Genomic DNA, 18,052 nt, shown 5'->3' with positions numbered 1-18,052 from the left:
TATATAAAATTATTATTTGCTTTTTAAAGTTATTATTAAATATCAGATTCTAAAAATTAAAACATTAAAAAAGACAGCTTGCAATAAATATCATTAAAAAGCTACATGCAAAATAATGCATTATCCAATGCCTGGAAATGTTTTCAGAAACAAATATGCCTTCAATTATTTTCAGGAAGTGACATCAGAGGAAGAGCTGAGTCTGGCGTGGACATCAGGTTGGAGATGCTGCTCACACCAACAAAGTTAAAGAGGTAATGGAAAAGGAAAGGGATGCACGTATAGTGTGTGTGTGTGTGTGTGGGGGGGGGGGTTAGAGAAGAAGGCGGGACCTATATATAGCGGGGGTGTGGAGAAGAGGGTGGGGGATGCCACCGCCCTGGATGCCTCCCAACCTTGCTCTGCCACCAATTTGTATATTAGTCTTATTGTTGTATTTTACATTTATATCAGTTGTTTGTGCATGAGGGTAGAGTTGATGCATGTGTGACTTCAAGGTCAAATGTCTGAACAGAGATCTGTAGTAATTCAGCTTGTTCAGTTTCTCAGCTGGTGTATGTTCTAGGACTCATTGAAATATTTACAGTGCTTCCTTTTCCTAGGTATGTTTTCGTGTGAGTTTTGGAAGGTGGTGCTATTATGAAATTATAGATTTGTTCTGTATGTCCTGAGTGGCTTTGTAGGGTTTTGTATTACCTACTTCACAAGATACCTGATGCTGGAGAGGTTTTATAGTAACATAGAAACATAGTAAATGATGGCAGATAAAGATCCGAATGGTCCATCCAGCCTGCCCAACCATACACGCTCTATAAATTAATCATTTTTTAATCTAAAGAGCTACCATTACACGTGTCACCGTTATATAAAATCCCAGAACCATCTATTTCCTTTATGGCCTTTACGATTCTCATGCTACTACTGCCAATCTGCTGCACTGACCCAGCCGGTCTCTGGGGAGGTAAAGCTGTATTTATGTAATTACTAATTTAACAATAGCTCTGGAGATTTTATCCCCTGTCATGCTAGCCAAAATATGCAATGTCATTGCTTAATAATAAAAAATCCCCCCCAAACCAAAAAGAAGACCAAACTCTGCACCAAACCAAAAAGGATAAACAAAGGAGCAGAGAAGACCAGACCTTCAAACTGTAAACTTTAATGACAAAAATGAGAAGTTGAACAAGAAAACGTTTTCTTTTTTAACTTCTCATTTTTGTCATTAAAGTTTATAGTTTAAATGTTTGTTTAATAATCATTTTCAGTATAGGTACAGTGGTACCTTGGTTTGCGAGCATAATTCGTTCCATAAGCATGCTCGTAATCCAAAGCGCTCGTATGTCAAAGTGAATTTCCCCATAGGAAGTAATGGAAACTTGGATGATTCGTTCCACATCCCAAAAACTGGCTGGTGTGAGGGAGAAGTTGTGCACGTAAGATGTGCACATAGGCTGGGCACTGGTTGTGCGACTGCATTAGCTTTAATCCTTCTCTCCCTCTCCCAAACAGACTTTGGGTGAGTAGGGTGGGAAATCTGTTGAGCCGAGTCAGGATCTGGGCAAGATTGCACTCATCGACATGCGTGCATGGCGCACTTGCGCACGTACAAGTTCGTATATCGAGACAATGCTCGTTTTGCAAATTAAAAATTGCGGGACTGTTTTGCTCGTCTTGCAAAACACTTGCAAACTGCGTTACTCGCAAACTAGAGAATGACACGGTGACAAAATCCATCACCGTCCCCGCGGATAACCGCGGGAAATAATCCCATGTCATTTTCTAGTGTCTATTTCAACCTCAGTCCTTCTACACCAGCATTCTTCAAAGCAAAGCTTGCGGGCCAGTGGTTGTGCCCAATTATACTCTGATTCTTCCCTCTCTCTTTAAAGAATGACATGAAGATGATTTCCCGCGGTTATCCGCGGGGACGGGAACGGTGATGAATTTTGTCACCGTGTCATTCTCTATCGCAAACCAAGGTTTGACTGCATTTCTTTTCTTTATCCTTCTTATCGGGATACGATTTTCATCATTTTCCTAATCTCACACAACAAAGGATAAATTTAGATATGCCATATCTTTTGGTAAATTGTTAAGAATAGCACCCTTAATCCTTCCAAAATATTGAGTGCTTCAGCTTTCTATTGAGCTCCTGGAGCAGCTGGACTCTGTATCAGACAAACTACTAGCCCTAATTCTGTTTTTTTCCTCTAGCTCTAAGACCGTTCTCTTCAATCTCTTGCTTTATTTTAAAGTTTTTTCTTTCTAACTAAAATCAATATGGCTCATACTGTTACATAATTATCATTTCATACTGTGATTCTCAAGAATTAAGAACAAATAAAAAGGTACATTCAACCGCCCATTCCTTCCCTCTCTTAAACCTCTCCAGTAATCTGTGAAGTTTTACAAGCACAAAAAAATAACATTTCTTACCATAGATTGTACCTAATGTATGTAAGTGAAGACATGGTTGAAATGAAAAAAGATGCGCCAATATCTTGCTCTGTATTAATCTCTTCTGAATGTCTAGGCCTTTTTTGGGCAGATGGGAGAGGACAGGGCCATAGCAAGCTATGTGCGGGCAGTGTGGCCATCCAGGATGTAAGGGAGGAAGGGGATCCAAAATTAAGTCCTGTGCATCGCTTTCCCTGCTTGGCTGTGACTCAGTGGGTGGGATAGGAGCTTAAAGAGGCATGTCGCACAGGGCACATTTCCATCTTATGACGGTCCTGGGAAGGGGTAAAGATTTTAAAAGAACTCTCTCATTTTTAATGATCTTTTTCGGTCATGGTGAAAGATGATGAACAAGGACGGTACACATAGAATGATGACTGGGTGAATGCCACATTGTACACATTTTATTATGGTCACAAATCATCATGCTGTACGGCAACTTGCATTCCCTCAACTTCCCCACCAAGCAGGGGAGAAGGTGCAGTTAAAGATCACGCTCTGATACAGGTAACGACAAAGGACTCCGCATGAAAGGAAAGATTGTTTTTCTGTAAGCTGGGGGAAGGAGAGGGGGAAGAAGCCCCAATTTGAAGGAGGAGGGACAAGTTCCCAGATGTAGAAGGGAAGAGAGGGTTTTCCCTGGGAGGAGCCACAACCTTCAAACTGTCCGAAGATAAGCAGATTTACTCTCACTTTGCTGTGTGGCAGAGAGGCCTAGCAGTGGGTAGATCCCAAGGAAGGGCAGAGAGGCTGAAAGATTGTAGTGAACCCTGTTAGTTGACTGGAATGTGGGCTCACAGGCCCCTGAGAATCCAGAAAGGAAAAGTGGGGTGGGAAGCTATGGAGCTGGCTTATTGAACTGAGAGATGTGGGGTATGGAAGAAAGGGTTTAGATGTATTCAAATGGTTAACCGGCAGGGTTGAAGAGACCAGCAACCTGATTGATTATTGAAGCTGAAGCTTGGATGGAGTCAGTCCAGAGGAAAGCTACTAAAATGGTGCATGGTCTTCCAACCTGCGGCTCCATGAAGTATTTTTTGCAGCCCCAGTCGAGGGTGATTGAGCAACCAAGTTTGCTCATATGTGGGTAAAAAGAATATGAAAAATGGCACATGACGTAAAAGGTTCCAAAACATTATTTTTTAAATTAATTATTCATATTAATTCTCAAAAGATTTATTACATCACCAGGAGATCTTTACAGATACCAAAAGTTGGCCTTCCTGACAAAGATCTCAATCTGATAATTTGTTGCTCTCCAATATGTATCTTTTGTCCTGCATGACATCATTACTTGTCAGCCAATCCATTAACAGAGGCTGTCCTTAGATTTGGACAAAGGAAATTCCTTTACAAGTTTTTCCCAACTCAAACAAAGATTTTAAAATCATGTTTTTGTTTACATTAATGTCCAAATATGCACAAACATATTATAACATACCCAATATTATTTTTGTCATTCTCAAAAAACTTAAATCAAACCGTTTATCTATGCATTTGTTGAAAAGTATTAAAAAGTTCATGTCCCTGTCAGCACCAGAGAATGGAGTTTTATCCCAGGACAAGCAGGCATGATATTCTCACATGTGGGTGACGTCATCTACGGAGCCCCGGCGCGGACAGCTTTTCAAGCAAACTTGATTAAAGTTTCAAGTTTGCACACTGCACCACGCATGTGCGTGCCTTCTCGCCCACTAGAGGGCGCATCCCACCTCGTGGTCCTCAGTTCAAATTTTTCCGCGGAGCAAGAAAGCCCTGTGGATCTGAGCTCCAGTGTTTTTGCCTTCTAGCTGCCGCGTTTAGTTTGTTTTTCCCTTCGAATTAGTTCGCGGTGCTGTTTTCCTTTCGTTTCTTTTCAAAAAAAAAAAAAAAAAAAAAGTCTTTCGTTTTTCGTCGGCCTCCGGGGGCTCCCGGAAGCCGTGGCCGCGGGACGTCGGTACGTTCCCGGCCTTCTTCTTTTTCTTCGTGGATGTCCCGTCCTGTTACGGGATTCAAAAAGTGCAGCCGGTGTGAGAGGTTGCTTTCCATCACTGACCCTCACCGGTGGTGCATTGTCTGTCTTGGGCCCGAACATCCGACAGACTCGTGTGATCGCTGTGCTACCTTCCAAAACAGGGCCCTCCGTCGCCGTAAGGCAAGAATGGCCGAATTGTTCGCCGTCGACGCGCCGCCTAAGGCCTCGACGTCGGCCTCGGCTTCGGCCCCGGCCTTGACCTCGGCCTCGGCGTCCTCGGGGGCCTCGGCCTCGCCTCGGCCCTCTTCCTCGAAGGCGTCGTCAGTGAAGCAAGCTTCGGGTAAGTCCTCTGTTCCATCCCCTTCAGCAAAGAAGCCATCCTCGAGTCAGGCCAAGGCGGGTGGGTCGACCCCGGCCCCGCATCGGACCTCGACTCCGCACACCCCGAGGGAATACTCGAGACCGAGGTCGCCCTCCAGGGAGTGTGCCCCGGACTCGGAACTCCCCACCTTCGTGGGGATTCCGGCCTTCCAGGATCTCCTCCGAGCTCTGATCTCATCGGAGCTGTCGGGAGCCCTGGAAGTGTTGCAGCGTGCTGCGGTTCCGGCGGCCTCGACCTCGGCCTGGGCGCCTTCGGTCTCGGAGGCCCCGGCCTCGGCTCCCTCGGGAGCCCCGGCCTCGGCGACCTCGGTCTCGGGTACTGTGGCCCCGTTCACCTCGGTCTCGGCCCCGCCCCGGACCTCGACCTCGGGGGAACCCCCTGAGCGCAGTGTAAGGCCCAAAGAAAAGTTGCGCAGAGTGCGCCGCCTTTCCTCCTCTTCCTCCGGGTCTTCCAGACACGCCTCGCCCTCGACGCGACCTCGGACGGGGCGTCGATCGAGGAAGTCCAAGCGGCCCCGAGGCTCGCCTCGGCGCGACCGTTCCTCGTCGTTCGGGGGCGAGGCGCTGCAGGTGTCGGAGCTGCGCCTCGACAACCCGAGGCTCCTCCGCTCACCCCATGGGAAGTCTTCCCGGGCCGCCTCGCCGAGGAAACGGGAGAGCGTCCCACGAACCCCGGGGTCCTCACCCAAGGGTTCTGCGAGGAGGATAACTTCCCCTTCCCCCTCGAGGGCCCTCGAGAGGGGATCCTGGGATTCGGGATCGGTTAGGGACCCTCATTATTCCCATGAGGCCTCCCCCCTCTCCTCGGTGGGGCGGTCGAGAACCCCCTCTCCCCAGGCTAGGCCGTCCTCATTTTCATCCTTCGTTCAGGACATGGCCCAAGCCCTGGGGATTGACCTGATGGTAGGCTCTCGGTATTCCAAAGAATTTTTGGAGGAACAGGTCCTCCCCACTCTTCCTAGGGAGGTGCCTAGACTCCCTCTCAACAGTGTCCTTCTGCAAACCTGGCTGAAGAACTTGTCAAACCCTCTTACAGTCACGTCTGTGCCTTCAAAAATGGAATCGAAGTATAGGACGATTCCCCCTAAAGGGTTCGATAAGGCGCAGCTCTCACACCAGTCCCTTCTGGTGGAGTCTGCTCTTAAAAAATCACAGCCCTCACGGGTTTCTGCGGCGGTTCCACCAGGCAGGGAGGGGCGGACCCTGGACAAGTTTGGCCGTCGCCTCTATTCAAATTCCCTGATGGCCACCAGGGTTCTAAATTACGCCTTCACCTTTTCCTCCTTTTTGCGTGGTATGGTGAAGGACCTTCCTCAATATCGAAACTCGTTACCGGACTCCCAAAGAGCAGGATTCGACAAGTTTATGTCCAACCTGTCTCAATTGCGGTTGTACCTATTCCATGCAGTGTACGACGCCTTTGAGCTGGTTTCGAGGGTGTCGGCCCTCGCGGTGGCCATGCGCCGCTTGGCCTGGCTTCGCACCCTCGACATGGACCCAAACCTGCAGGAACGCCTGGCAGACTTGCCTTGTGTGGGGTCCGAGTTATTCGACGAGTCATTGGACGCGGCGACCAAGCGCTTGTCGGAACAGGAGCGCTCTCTAGCATCCCTGGTCCGCCCCAAACCTAGGCCCCCGCCGCAGAAACCCTTTCGGCCTCCGCCGCGCCGATACCCTCAGAAGTCGACCCCGGCTTTCTCGAGACCGCCTCCGAGACGTCCGTCTCAGCGAGGCAGAGGGGGACAACCCCAAGCCCCGGCGCAGGGCCCTTCTAAGCCAGCGCCTTCCTTTTGACGGGCTGAGCGGACGGGGCGGGTTCCCCTCCGCACTTTCACAAGAACCCCTTCCTATCGGGGGCCGTCTTCGGTCCTTCCGGGAGGCATGGACCGGGATTACCTCAGACGCTTGGGTGCTCCGGATCGTCTCCGAGGGCTACTCGCTCAACTTTGTGTCCTCGCCGCCGGACAGTCCCCCAAGTTTAGTCCCCTGCAACCGTTCGCAGCTACCGACCCTTATAACCGAAGCCAAAGCCCTCTTGAAGCTTCGGGCGGTCGAGCCGGTCCCCAAGGACCAGTGGGGCACGGGGTTTTACTCCCGCTACTTCTTGGTCCCAAAAAAGACCGGGGACCTGCGCCCCATACTGGACCTCAGGAAGCTCAACAAATTCCTGGCCCGGGAGAAGTTTCGAATGCTGTCTCTCCCGGTTCTGTATCCCCTCTTGGAGGAAGGGGACTGGATGTGCTCCCTCGACCTGAAGGAAGCATACACCCATGTTCCGGTGCACCCCGCCTGTCGAAGATTCTTACGATTCCAGGTGGGGGACCTCCACCTCCAGTACAGGGTACTGCCCTTCGGCCTGGCCGCGTCCCCACGAGTATTCACGAAGTGCATGGTGGTGGTTGCAGCAGCCCTCAGGTCGCGTGGACTTCACGTGTTCCCTTACCTGGACGATTGGCTCATCAAAGCCCCGACCAGGGAGGGGGTTATCTCAGCGACCCGACAGTCTATTGCCTTCCTGCAAACTCTCGGGTTCGAGATAAACTTTCCAAAGTCTCAGTTGAGGCCGTCGCAGTCTCTTCAATTCATAGGTGCGGTGCTGGACACGGTGCGCCTACGCTCCTACCTGCCGACCCAGCGGTTGGAAGCCCTGGTACGGATGAGCCACCAGGTCTCTCAACTGTCGAAGGTGTCGGCCAAGCGCATGATGATGCTGCTGGGCCATATGGCCTCGACGGTACATGTCACACCGTTTGCGAGGCTACATCTGAGGATCCCTCAGTGGACCCTCGCGTCCCAGTGGCGTCAGGAGTGCGACCCGGTGTCTCGCCTCATTTCGGTAACTCCGCCCTTGCGGAAATCGCTGCGTTGGTGGACAGACTCTTCAAATCTGTCCATGGGGCTATTGTTTCGCACTCCGCCCTTTCGCAAGGTCCTGACCACGGACTCCTCGGAGTACGCGTGGGGAGCCCATCTCGACGGTCTTCGCACGCAGGGCCTGTGGTCGACAGAAGACCGTCAGTGTCACATCAACGTGCTAGAGCTGCGAGCCATCTTCCTAGCACTTCGAGCCTTCGTTCACATATTGCAGGACCAGGTGGTCCTCGTCCGCACGGACAATCAGGTGGCAATGTATTATGTGAACAAGCAGGGAGGAACGGGGTCATGGCCCCTCTGCTCCGAAGCTCTTCGCCTCTGGGAGTGGGCGGCCTCCCGGAACATCTTCCTCCGGGCGGTCTACATCCAAGGAGAACGGAATTGCCTGGCGGACAAACTGAGTCGACTTCTGCAACCGCACGAGTGGACTCTACACTCAGCAGTTCTACGCGAGGTTTTCGCTCGCTGGGGAACGCCACAGGTGGATCTGTTTGCCTCTCCGGAGACACACAAACTACCACTATATTGTTCTCGGATGTACTCGCAGGACCGTCTGGAAGCGGATGCCTTCCTACTCGACTGGGAAGGGAGGTTCCTGTATGCATTCCCTCCGTTCCCTCTGATCATGCGAACGTTGGTACACCTAAAATCGTCCACGGCCACGATGATTCTCATAGCACCTCGATGGCCGCGTCAGCACTGGTTCTCCCTGCTGCTCCAGCTCAGTGCCAGAGAGCCTCTTCCCCTGCCTGTCTCTCCTTCTCTGCTGTCTCAGAGTCAAGGATCCATGTTACATCCCAATCTGCAGTCATTGCACCTGACAGCCTGGTTTCTTGTTCCCTGACTCCTCCGGACCTGTCTCAATCGGTGAAGGAGGTGTTGGAAGCCTCCCGCAAGATCTCGACGAGGCTTTGCTATGCGCAGAAATGGACCAGGTTTTCCACCTGGTGTTCGTCTTTTCACCTGGATCCGGTATCAGTTCCGGTATCCTCGGTTTTAGAATATTTATTTCATTTGTCGCGCTCCGGCTTGAAAACCACTTCGGTGCGGGTTCATCTCAGTGCGATTTCCGCTTTCCACCAACCTCTGGAGGGACGCCCTCTGTCACTCCATCCCTTGGTGACACGCTTCATGAAAGGGTTACTCAGGGTTTGCCCCCCTCTTAAGCCTCCGTCTGTCGTGTGGAATTTGAATGTAGTTCTGGCTCAACTGATGAAACCCCCTTTTGAGCCACTCAACAAGTCCCTCTTGAAATTTCTGACTTGGAAGGCGGTGTTTCTGATTGCCCTCACCTCTGCCAGGCGGATTGGGGAGTTGCAAGCCTTGGTTGCGGACCCTCCTTTCACTGTCTTTCATCACGACAAGGTGGTCCTCCGCACCCATCCTAAGTTTTTACCTAAAGTTGTTTCTGACTTCCACCTCAATCAGTCCATTGTCCTTCCTGTGTTCTTCCCGAAGCCCCACTCCCATCCGGGCGAGACGGCGCTTCACACGCTTGACTGTAAGAGGGCGTTGGCATTTTATCTTCAACGCACCAGGCCTCATCGGAAGGTTCCTCAATTGTTTTTGTCCTTCGATCCCAATCGATTAGGGCATCCAGTTTCCAAGCGCACTCTGTCTAACTGGTTGGCCGCTTGCATTTCCTTTTGCTACGCTCAGGCCGGCCTTCCTCCCCCGGGTCGAGTCACGGGGCACAAGGTCCGAGCGATGGCAGCTTCGATAGCTTTCCTCCGATCCACTCCGATGGAGGACATATGCAAGGCTGCCACTTGGTCTTCGGTTCATACATTCACCTCTCATTACTGCCTGGACACTTTATCCAGGAGTGACGGCCGGTTTGGCCAGTCAGTTTTGCAAAATCTGTTTTCCTAAATTGCCATCCTCCCACCTGCCCTTTTTTGGTTAGCTTGGAGGTCACCCACATGTGAGAATATCATGCCTGCTTGTCCTGGGATAAAGCACAGTTACTTACCGTAACAGGTGTTATCCAGGGACAGCAGGCATATATTCTCACAACCCGCCCGCCTCCCCGGGGATGGCTTCCTTGCTAGTTATGGAACTGAGGACCACGAGGTGGGATGCGCCCTCTAGTGGGCGAGAAGGCACGCACATGCGTGGTGCAGTGTGCAAACTTGAAACTTCAAGTTTGCTTGAAAAGCTGTCCGCGCCGGGGCTCCGTAGATGACGTCACCCACATGTGAGAATATATGCCTGCTGTCCCTGGATAACACCTGTTACGGTAAGTAACTGTGCTATTCCCCCCTGCTCTGAATTTTGCAAAAATTGACAGTTTCAAGTTTCACTGACACACACACAGAAGACCCAGATCTCTTCCTATACTAAAGGGCAGAGGGTTTCCTTGGTAACAGTGTTCCTGGCTTTAACCTAACCATTTCCAGATGTTGCCTCAGGATTTCTCCTTAGAGTTTCTTCAGTGATAAAATATAGGAAATTAAGTACACACCATTCTTTCACATATCTTTCATAGCATCCATCATTCATTTGGGGCCCCATTCACACACAACACGGTATATTACATTACATTACATTAAGGATTTCTATTCCGCCATTACCTTGTGGTTCAAGGCAGCTTACAAAAGATTTATAAACTGGGGTTACAATGGAAGAACGAATGATATACTAGAGTGGTAAATATTAGATCTTTTGACATTTTTGGGGCAAGGATTAATACAGCTTACAAGAAGTGTGTAAATGGAGGTTACATTGGTAGCATAATTGTTATTGCTGGGGAAGTAAGGGTAGATTTTTTGTTAATTTTTTTCATTGTTAATAGTACATGAGGTTAGGGCTGATTTAGGAATTTCTTGAAAAGTATAGTTTTTATTTCTTTTCTGAATGTCTTGTAGTCTGAGGTGGTCATCAGCAGGTTGGAGATCCGGGTATCCAGTTTTGCGGCTTGAGTGGCTAGGAGGCCGTCGTGTAGTTTTGATCTTTTTACTTCTTTGATCGGAGGAGGTATGAATGGGGAATGCGCTTTTCTGTGTCTGAGTGTGGATGCTTGGTTGAGGCGGTTGTACAGATAGGAAGGACTGTCTCCATTCAGGGCTTTAAATAGCATGCTGTAGAATTTGAATTGAACTCTTTCTTGGATTGCTAGCCAATGTGAGTTGATATAAGCTTCAGTGATGTGGTCATGTTTTCTCAATGAGTAGATGAGCCTCAAAGCTGTATTTTGGATTGTTTGAAGTTGTTTGATCATAGTAGCAGGGCATGGGAGGAAGAGGATGTTGCAGTAGTCCAGCATTCCTAGGATTAGGGATTGTACTATAAACTGGAATTGAGATCTTTCAAAGAATTTCCGGGACTAGTCTCAGATTTCTCATGATTGCGAAGGATTTCTGGATTGTTTTGTTTATTTGCGGTTGCATGGTACAGCATCTGTCTAAGGTCATTCCTAGAAGTTTTATGGTGGTTTGGATGGGATAGTTGATTGAGTTGAGTTCTAAATTAGTTAAGGTTTGGACTTAATACATGTTATACTCCATTTTGGGATACGTTATCTAATATGCACTTCCTAACCGACCTAAGCACATCTGTTATCAATTAGAACCACGAGAACAAAGAACAGACAGAACATCACTGATCCCAAAATGGAGTCATTAAGAGTTCTTTACCTGATTTCCTCTATGATTCTGGCCCACCTACCTCCTTACATAAATAGTGAATTCCCCTTTTCCTATGCTATATATCGTTTTCCTGATATTTTGTTTATTATCCTGACTTTTTCAAAGTTTTAAATGTGTTTTGCATGTATATAAGACCCTCTGATCAAAACTAGGAAGGTCTCTGTCACGCCCTGCTAACGCTTCTGCATACTGTGCGCCAAACCAGGCCTCTTCAGTGATGCAGTGTTTTCCTCTGCTGTCCCCGGGTGTTTACCGTCTTGCTGGCTTGCTGTCTTGCTGCAGCGTTTGTGCATTTGTGCGGCCCCAGAAACATTTTTTTCAGCCAATGCAGCCCAGGGAAACCAAAAGGTTGGACACCCCTGGTGTATGGGGGACAGACTTAAAGAAATCAATCTGTATACTTTAGAGGAAAGGTGAGAGGTGGGAGATATGATAGAGACATTTAAATACTTAAGTGGTGTAAATGCGTGTGAGTCAAGTCTCTTTCATTTGAAAGGATGCTCTGAAATGAGAGGGCATAGGATGAAGTTAAGAGGTGATAGGCTCAGGAGTAATCTAAGGAAATACTTTTTTTTACAGAAAGGGTAGTAGATGTGTGGAACAGTCTCCCGGAAGAAGTGGTGGAGACATAGACTGTGTCTGAATTCAAGAATGCGTGGGATAGGCACGTGGGATCTCTTAGAGAGTAGAAGAGATAATGGTTATTGTGGATGGGCAGACTAGATGGGCTCTATGGAGAGGGTAAAAGGAAATGGGGAGACGAGAGATACTAGGAGAATAGGAGCCCTGTACAATTATCTCACCATGATAAATTGTCTGTAAAAGTATGCAGCTTTTAAAGTAACAGTTGGAAGCAGGGATAATGCCTTTTTGAATTGCCTGTCAAGCATGGAAGCTTGCAGCAGAGCATAGGCTTAGAAAGCATACTGGGTTGAGAGCCTTACCACTGTTCTTCTAGGGAAGGTTGGTGACCTAGGGGAAGATTCTCAAAACTTGCCAGTAAAATCTGGCAAGTTAATGTAGTGGCCATAGTGGAATCGATTTTTATTTTATGGGCGATTCTCATGAGCATGTACCTTTAGGAGGAAAACTGGCCAGAGGGATGCCTACTCCCTCCGTCCAGTAGGCTTTTCTCTTTAAAATGTCAGGCCTTCCCCTTCCTGGTGCATCCTGGGAGATGCTGGAGAGGGGCCTATGGCACTGATTGGCCCAAGTGCTTAAGGCCTCTGCTATAGGTGCTGGAGCCAGTTTAGCAACCACCTTTTAAGGCATGGTATGTTTTGAGAATCTTCCTCTTAATGGGAATTGAAAGGGGTATTAGCTTATTTCCAGGATGTTCTGATAATAAATGCACCCAGCCCTAATGCTTGGAAAGAATTAGAAGCTACTCTAAGTTTGGGGGCTAAAACTTTGTGGAAGACTGGTGTAGGGAGATATTGGTAGGATTGGCCATACCACTGGCAGCCTGCAGGAGGCACTAGGTTGCAGTATTCACAAGGAAAAGTGAATATAAAAAGAAAGAGTTTGAGTTCTGAAGGTTAAACTGACTGGAATGACTGCTTCTAAAGTGGTACATACAGCAAAGGAATTGTGCATAGGTAAGGCAAGAGCAAAACATCTGCAGCCTGCGACAAAACAAACATTCAGCTATAACAGGGCCCCCTTGCATGACCTGAGTTCAATACTGCTCTAGTGTTTTATGCAATAAATAGTTTAGAAGAGATGCTAATATCTCCCATGAAGTTAGCCTTTGAAGTAACCCATTGAATAATATGCCCATGAAGCGGAGGTCTTAAGTAAGGCATCAAAGAGTAAGTTATCTGCATATCCTGGTCCTCTACATGGTCAGACTGTGAGATAGAATGGATTAGATTTTATATTAGGACTGGATCTTGTTGCAAGAAATACTGAGCTCTGGGAAACTGAATAACTTATCTTTCACAGCCTGGCCTTCCAAATGATCAGGAAACGGGCCAGAATGGACCCAGTTTGTAGTAATTCTGGATCTTGCTGCAACAAGCAGTGAGCTCTGGAAAATGGAAGAATATCCACTTTTCAGTTATGTCGTCTGCATTGGATGACCAGATTTGTTCAAGAAAAAAAAAAAAGAGGACATGTGGCTCTGCCCCATTTTTCCCAGCCCTCCCCATCCCACCCCCCAGCCCTGAGCCATTCTGCTCCAGCCCTGCCCTCACACAAACCTCGTCTCTTCTCCTTCCCCGAGTTTGGGACACATCTGTGCATGCATGGATGTAACGTGATGTCACACATATGCATGCATGTGATGTCATCGCAGATGTCAGGTTTTGGAAATCTGTCTGGACACCTGAACAGTCCTCTAAAAAGAGGACATGTCTGACTTTCCCCAGATATCTGGTAACCTTAAGACTACATAACCTAGTCTCTGGACCAATCTGGTTCCATTAGAATGAGCGGAGGGGGTGGTTTTTCCTTTTCCTTTCAATTTAGCTGACGATAGAGAAAGAACAGAGTAGACCATCCAGTAGTCAGGGTAGCAATAGATAATAATCCCCTTTGAGCCTTTTTTTAACCAAATGAAAATCTGATCACTTGGTCACAAGATCCCGGAGAGGAGTGATCCACTAAACTGATATCATCTGAAATGCTTTTTGTTGATGTTGTTAAACTGTGTAGACAGTATGGAATCCACTGCTTCACTGTCATTGAAAAGAGATTATCAGAGTGGGGAGTTTTGCTCTGACAAGGATGCCAGGAGTACCCTCTGAATATGCATGAAGGCCACAACTAGAGAGCCTATGAGGAGTGGTAGAATTTAAAAGGAACCACACACCGGCTTTTCATTGCCTAAAGGAAGACTGCAGAACTGGGAGAAATGTACAGCATAAAAAACCAGCTCACTTTAGAACTAGGAGCAGAGAAGGTGACAGAAATTGCAGTATGATGTGACCTCATCTTGCTTATTGCATTCAATTCTGGTCACCGTATCTCAAAAATGATATAGAGGAATTAGAAAAGGATCAAAGAAGAGTGACTAAAATGATAAAGGGGATGGAAGTCCTCTTGTATGAGGAAAAGCTAAAGAGGTTAGGGCTCTTCAGCTTGGAAAAGAGAGGGCTGAAAAGAGAGATGATTGAGATCTACAAAATCCTGGTGTAGAACAGGTAAAAATGAATCAATTTTTTACCCTTTCAAAAATAACAAAGACTAGGGGACACTCGGTGAAGTTACAGGGAAATACTGCTTAAACAAAAAGGAGGAAATATTTTTTTCGCTCAACAAATAGTTATGCCCTGGAACCATTGCCAGAGGATAATGGTAACAATGATTAGCGTAGCTGGGTTTAAAAAAGATTTGGGCAAGTTCCTGGAGAAAAAGTCAATAGTCTGCTAATAAGACAGATAGGGGGGAAGCTGTTGCTTGCCCTGGGTCTGGTAGCATTGAATATTGCTATTATTTGGGTTTCTGCCAGGATTGGCCTCTATGGAAACAGGATACTGGGCTAGATGTGCCATTGGTCTGACCCAGTGTGGTTATTCTTATGTTCTTATGGCAGATAGAATACATTTTCTGGAATGAAAGCTCTCAATAGGATTGACATTTATAGTAAAAATCATTAAAAAAAAAAAAAAGCTGGCTAATAGCAATTGTCTTTTAAGGCTCCATTTGGATACATAGAGGGGCATAATAAAAAAAACACATCTAAGTCCCCCTTTTGGCCTAGGCCTTAAACACTGAAAGTAGAAGCAGGGAAAATGTCCATTCTCAAAAAAAACTGTCCAAAATGAGGGTTTTTTTTTTTAGAATGGCCTATCTCTATGTTCAGCTGTTTAAATGCCCAGACACCACTACGTCTACACTTAGACACATTACCAACCAAAAAACAGCCTAAGTTCCAAATGCCCAAAACCAGGCCTTTTAGGCGAAGGAGGAGCCAGTCCTTAGCCTAAAAGCTGGATTTTGTAACCGGTGTCTGTCAAAAACAACACCAGTTACAGAATCCAACCCCCAGCAACGATCGTGGCAGGAGATAAAAGCCAATCTCTCTGGCCGCGATTCACCCCCCCAACAAGATCGGGCAGGAGGGAGCTCAACCCCTCCTGCCCCGACACAGCCTCGTGATCGGCTTGGGCAGGAGGGAGCCCAAGCCGTCCTGTCCCAGTGCCCCCCGACTTAACATGGGCAGGAGGGATCCCAGGCCCTCCTGCCCCAATGACCCCCCCAACTCGATCCAGGCAGGAGAGAGCCCAACCCCTCCTGCCCTGGCGAAACCCCCACCCTCCACTCCCACTAAGATATGGGCAGGAGGAAGTCCAACCCATCCTGCCCACTATGCACCCCACAAAACCGCCCCCGATCGGCCCCCACCCGCTGACTCTGTGATACACCTGCCGACCCCGTGACACCACCCCCACAGACCCCTGTACCTTAAAAAAGTTGGATGGACGGGTCCCAAGCCCGTCCGTCTGGCAGGCCTGCCAACCGCAGAATGGCGGGCCTTAGGGCCTGATTGGCCCAGACGCCTCAAACCCTGCCCTTAGAAAAGTTATGACCAAGAAATATAAAAAAGAATAAAAATTACTATAACAAAGAAATTAAAGGTTTTTTTTTGCCAATGATTGTTTGTATGAATCAAATTGGCAGTCTTGCTGAACCATGTGACACTGATCAACTGTGCAAGAGGCTCTAAATTCTGAGGCTTTTTTTTCCCCTTATATTATATTAAATTAAAATTAAAACAACTGTATTTGAATCAAATTTCTGAGATAATATACTAGAAATGTGAAATCTATAAGGATTGCCATTACTCACTAGTTGAGTTATAGTTGGATTATAGATTATTGATTGGACCAGTGGGTCGGATATTACAATAACATATTGCAAGAAATATTAGGTAATGTCTGAGACTTGAACCATTCTGAGAATCAATAAGGAAAACATTTAGCAGCCAGTTTGGAACTGCTTCAACATTCACACTCTTTTTTTTTTTTTTTTCTTCTGTATTGTCATCCCTGAATGCTATGCAAATAAGACTTGAAGGTTGCCACTGAAGAAGAAAACCCCAAGTGCTCACTAGCCAACCTAATCAAATAATGACAGTTCACAAGAAGCCAAACTAAAAAGCCAAACTAAAAAGCAAGCACGTAGTAACCTGACCTATGGGGAGGAAGCAGAAAAACACTTTCTTTTGCTCATTAGAGGAGCTCTACAGTATATCAAAGTTCACCAACTTCTTGACTGATCATAAAACAAAGCTGCCCATAATAGGAAACACACAAGGAGCACCTCTTTCAACTCTGCTGTGTTGTCACAGGATAGGATGTCAAAAGTTCACTATGCTGACACTAGGGCTTGCGAGAACTGACTGCAGCCATTCAGAGATCGGCCCAGGCCCAGGCGGGAGTGCAGAGGGCTTGCTCCTGATCTCTGCGCTTCTGGCCTATGCGCCGCTGGCTGGGAAAGATGAGAGCCATCTACGAAGGAAGGAATTTAAAAAGGTACCGAAGGGGTATGATTAAAGGTACTGGGGAATGATTTAAGATACTGGGGGGCTCGTGGGGGTATGGGGGATGATTTAAGGTACTGGGGGGCATGTGGTTGTATGGGGGATGATTTAAAGTACTGGGGCATGTGGGGGCATGGAGGCATAATTTAAGGTACTGGAGGAATGATTTAAGGTACTGGAGGGGTACATGGGGGGTATGGGGTCTGCCTGCCCTGTGCCCTGTCCACCCTATGCCCTGTCCATCCTGTGCCCTGTCCCGGCCTACCAGTAGACCATCAGAGGGGGGACTGGGTACAGAGCCTGGCAGGGAGGGGGGACAGGGTGCAGAGCCTGGCAGGGAGAATTTGGTTCAGAAAGTTTTTTTTCTTGTTTTCTCCCTCTAAATCTAGGGTGTGTCTTATGGTCAGGTGCGGCTTATGGAGTGAAAAATACGGTATCTGAAAAATTGTGTCTCTTGGCTCCAACACAATCTGTGTTTTGCAGAGCTATATCAGGAAGCCGAATGAAATGGCATTTTTAAAGAAAATTTTCTGGTGCCTAAGTCCTCTGACTTTGACGCTCCTAGTTGAAAAAGACGCCTTATGAATATTTATGGAAGCTGTAGCGCTCAATTAAATGTGATGTGATTAAAAATTTACATATTGTGCCAGTGACTTTGTATCACTGCTTGGTGCCCTGCTGAAGGATTTATGAGCACATTTGAAATTCAATAGTTTTTTGCTAAGTCAACAATTATGCAGCAATTTCTAAAAAAAAGTTTATTATTTGATGGATAAGGGTTTTTTGTATTTCTTCTGTATTGATTCTTTCCCCTTCCCCCAAGTAACAGGTTTCAAACTTAAATCCCCTGTTTCTTTTGGATTAAAGATGGATGTATGGCAGAAAGTGAAGGAGAGAAAACCAGCAAATGGATAAGGTGGCCCTGGATATACAGTTAAGAGCACAGATAGAAGGAAGTGCAGCCAGAGACTTGGAAAAGATGGTTTGAAAAACAAAATCACCAGACAACAAAGGTAGGGGAAATGATTTTATTTTCAATTTAGTGATTGAATTGTGTCAGTTTGAGAATTTACATCTGCTGTCTATATTTTGCACTATTCAGGAAGAAATGCATTTGTTTCTATTTCTCTGGGGTTGTACTGCATGCAGTGTCTTGAATCTTAGGGTTTCGTTTGTATATATTAGTACTTTTGGTTTGTAGTCCCGTATTTGTGTAGGGGTTATCTGTGTTTTGATAGGAATGAATGCTGAGAC

General features: G+C 47.2%; 1 long non-coding RNA gene across 1 annotated transcript; it reads left to right on the top strand.

The window, feature by feature from the left end:
- The first annotated feature begins 202 nt into the window (after positions 1-202).
- Positions 203-17,706, top strand: LOC117366506. The gene is made up of 3 exons (XR_004540597.1): positions 203-254; positions 16,325-16,790; positions 17,666-17,706. It is a non-coding gene; the product is annotated as an uncharacterized LOC117366506 (long non-coding RNA).
- Positions 17,707-18,052: the final 346 nt, after the last annotated feature.

This window comes from Geotrypetes seraphini, chromosome 9, assembly GCF_902459505.1.
Source record: "Geotrypetes seraphini chromosome 9, aGeoSer1.1, whole genome shotgun sequence".
Classification (NCBI taxonomy): Eukaryota; Metazoa; Chordata; class Amphibia; order Gymnophiona; family Dermophiidae; genus Geotrypetes; species Geotrypetes seraphini.
This window is presented reverse-complemented; position numbering and strand designations above follow the sequence as displayed.